Here is a 4,086-nt window from a genome sequence, read left to right on the forward strand (position 1 = left end):
TAGCTTTAGTATCCGACCGTTTCAATCTTGTTAATTAGGTGTTATTTGCGCGTTTTAATTTAGTCTAATTGCATTCGCAGAAAAACTTTTCAAACACCCCCCCCCTTTTGTGTTAGACCTGATTCCTGAACCGCAGTTTGGTCCTTGAGAGACGACCTAGGGTCATTCCCTAGCTATACTGCATATTTCATATGCACTCAAATTTGGTTGGGCGGCGACAGTCCATCAAATTTTGGCGCCGTTGCCGGGGACCAACGGTTCGGTTTTAGGTCTTTTGTTGTGTTAGTGTGTGTTGTGTTTTGTCTTGTGTTGTGAGTGTGTTGTTCTGTTTTGTGTGTTCGTCATTGTGTGTTGCATTTAGATAGCTTTAGTTGCATATTTTCATTGCATTCTTCTTTCCCCCTTCTTTCCCATGTCTACCTATTTTGGTTATGTGGATACTGTTTCTCCTGCTTGTTACTCTGATTATGATTCTCCTGCTGATTTCTGTGTTGAGAACAATATGATTCCTCCTCCATCTCATGAGAGTGCTCCTAGGNAGTCGTTTCCACTTGATGAGGAGGATGTTCGTTGTGTTTTCAAAACTGGATTGATACATTTGCTGCCTAGGTTTCGTGGTTTTGCAGGTGAATGCCCACGTAGACATTTGGAGGAGTTCTACACACTATGCTCTTTAATGAAACCTCCAGATGTCCCGGATGAGGATATGTTCGTAAGGGCATTTGGGCACTCATTACACGGAGCAGCAAAGGATTGGTGTTATTGTCTTCCTCCAGGATCTGTCACCAGTTGGGAAGATCTAAAGCATCAGTTTCTAGACAAATTCTCCCCTATGTGGTATGGTTATAGCGACGATTCTGGGAGGACTGATCCTAAAGTGGGATGGTATGGTACTTCAGAGCACCAATATCAGGAACCATCATTCCAGACTCCTTGTATGCCTTCTCCACCTGTTCAGGAACTGCAGCAGCTGCAGTCTCATGAGCCTGCCCATTCTTTATCAGTTGTTGGTAGGAAATTGGAAAGCAAGCTTGATTCTCTTGAGAGTTTGGTGACACAGCTGGCATCCAACCAGAGACTAGCACCTCCATCTACATCTGTTGCACGGTTGTGTGCTTTATGTTCTTTCAGTGACCATTATACGGATGCCTGTCCTTCTTCGGAGCACCCTGTTTCTCATGAGGAGCCTCAAGCTTATGCTACCAACATCTACAATAACAGGCAGCCACAGCAGAAAAATAAAAGGAAGCAGGAACAGCAAGAGGCATCTGCCCGACGACCTTCCAAATCTTCTACTTCTTCTGAGCCGACATTAAATGAGTTGTGGAGGGAGATAGCTAGGCAGGCCATTAAGGAACAATCTCGTGTTTTAGAGGGACCTCCAATTCAAACTGTTCAGATTACTGATGATGACAGTGTCACCCGCATAGGGGATGAGGAGCAGAGTCATGAGCCTACTATTGCACCATCTACTTTCCTACACTCCTATGTCCCTGCTCTTGTGCCTGAGGATGCAGTGGATCATTCTGCTGTTATTGGTGAGATGAATCATGAATCAACCCAAGTTTTCTCTAAGCTTGAAATTCCACTTGATTTGCCTGAGTTGTTCATGCATTCAAATATTCTTGATTCTGCTGGAGATTCACATGTTAGTGCTGACTTGGACATAGAAATTGTGAAAATTGAAGATGTTTTAGACTTAGGATTAAATGTTGATCTTTCACAGTTTTCTAAAAATTTTACATGTGGTTGTGAAGCTGGTTCTTGCTNTATTTGTGTTGAGATCAATTCTGTGATACAACCAGCTTCCAACTTTATGATTGGTGATACTAACTGTGAATCTGATGAAAATGTTGAGGAACAAGCAGATAGGAGTACCACCTTTGAGATAGGTAGACCACTTTCACCTTCAACCACTTTAGCCACATCTAGGGAAGTGGAGGTAAACATATCTGAGATAGATTCTGTTGTTGATGATCATTTTGTTGATAGGTATGTTATTGATGATTGTATTGTTGATGAGCATGATTTTCATTCCCCCTCATTGCATGATGAGAACCACTTTATGTTATCACATCTGAATGTTTGTTCTCCNTGCACTGAACATGAATCTGAACCTGTGATTGATATTGTTTCTATTNTTGAAATTGATTCATGTTCCGAGGGTATATCTGAGGTTCATCCTGTTACACTGGGATTGGGTGTTATACCTCTGCATATTATTTCTTTGGAACCACATTGCACTAACCATGTTGCAGGAGGTACACATGCATTTGATCAACACACACCCATGGTGGAAGACAAAGGTGCCGACAGTTTGAAGATTAATAGGCACCAGCTGAACCTGCTCATCAACAATCACTACTTCTTAGATCCAGCTGTGAAGGACATCTCCCTGCTTGATCAAATCTGGAGACTGAAGCAGTTCCTCCTCAAGACTTCTTTGCTGATTCCAATAGTGGAGAATATCTCCCTGAAAGTCCAAAATTGGCAACTGCCACCTTGATCAGGGGAGTTTCTTCTTTTCCCTTCTCCCCCCTTTCCTTACTTTTATTGCACTTGTCCATGATCTGTTGATTGTTCTGACTGCTGATCTTATGCTTGTGACACATTGAGGACACTGTGTAGTTTAAGTGTGGTCTATTGGGGGAGACACTGATTTTTCTTTCTTAGTTTATGTTTTCCGCGTTAAATTTTTTGTTTTCTAGGTAGTTTTTGTTGTGTCTTTTGTACAGTTTTGCATGTTTCTCTTGATTTCTGGATTTGGTTTAGGTTGTAGACTTGTCTTTCACTTCATTGATACTCTGATTTGTTGGATTCCTTGCTTTTCTTTGCTTGGAAAGATGATTATGATGTTTGAGGGTGATTGATTGTGACAGAAATACCCTGTGCGAGATTTGAGCCTCTTGATATTCTTTCTTGTGTGTGATATGTCTCTTGATTGCTTGCACATATGCCTTGGCTTGACTCTTGTTGATAATTCTTGATTGATATGCATGTTTGGAAGTGATAAAGGCAGTTTTGTTGTTGAGCCTCTCTAGCCAAATGAGCCTACCTTGTTATGATCCGTTGATAGCCCCTTTGAGCCTTTACTTTTCCCATTTCTTTGTTTTGAAGCTCAGACACTAGCCCTATGTGAAAAACCATGATTACCTGAACCTTAGGGAATTTTGGAGCTTTGGAATTGTTTTGGGAATAAGTGTGGTCTCTTAGGAGTTGCAGATGAATTGACTAGTGAGTCCTCTTCTTGCGGTTGCATTGTAAATATCATATATATTGTCTCTTAGAGTTGTGTTCTGAAAAGAGAGAAAAGAAAAGAGACAAGAAAAAAAAAAGAAAAAAAAAGGAAGAAAGAAAGAAAGAAAGAAAACATATAGAAAAATGAAAAAAAAAATTGTGAATAAAGGAGTCAAGAAGAGGATGGAATTAGAGGTTTTGGGTGTGAGTATACTGTGTTTTCACTTGTTCCCCATCGCTCCTCTATTTCCTTTTGGTTTGTAGCTTCTTACTCATATTTATCCTCCCTTTTCCTTGACCCCATTGCATCCATAAAAGACCTTTTGATTTGAACATGCATATATGTTTTGAGTGTTGATATTAGAGGCTTGCCAAGACTGTTGTTGCTTGTTTTCTTGAGTGCATTGAGTTGAATTTGTTTACCCTAGACACTTGAGAGAAACACTGATAGTGTGCATCTGTGAGGTTTTGTTGCTTTTGATTCACCTCTTAAGCTGATTGATCATTTTGCCATGTTTTGAATTGCTTGGATGACTTCATGAGTATCTGTATTCTCTGATTTTGTGTTGGAGATTGTCTACTTCCTTTTTTGTCTAGATTTCTTGAGAATTATGTAATTCTGTTTGTTTATTTCATTGTGAGTCTTTGTCGTCTGCCTGTTGAGTCTGTGTCAATTCCCTGATGTCCATTGACCTGTTCTCTAGTTTTCGTCTTGATTTTGCCCAGGAGTGCAAAAGACTAAGTGTGGTCTATTTTGATGAGTCAATATTTTCTCGACTTTACTTAGTTTATTGTGCTAGAATTAATTAGGGAATTGTCCTTAAATGTCCAGTATTTTCCCGTTTCTGC

Source organism: Vigna radiata, chromosome 7, assembly GCF_000741045.1.
Source record: "Vigna radiata var. radiata cultivar VC1973A chromosome 7, Vradiata_ver6, whole genome shotgun sequence".
NCBI classification, from domain to species: domain Eukaryota; kingdom Viridiplantae; phylum Streptophyta; class Magnoliopsida; order Fabales; family Fabaceae; genus Vigna; species Vigna radiata.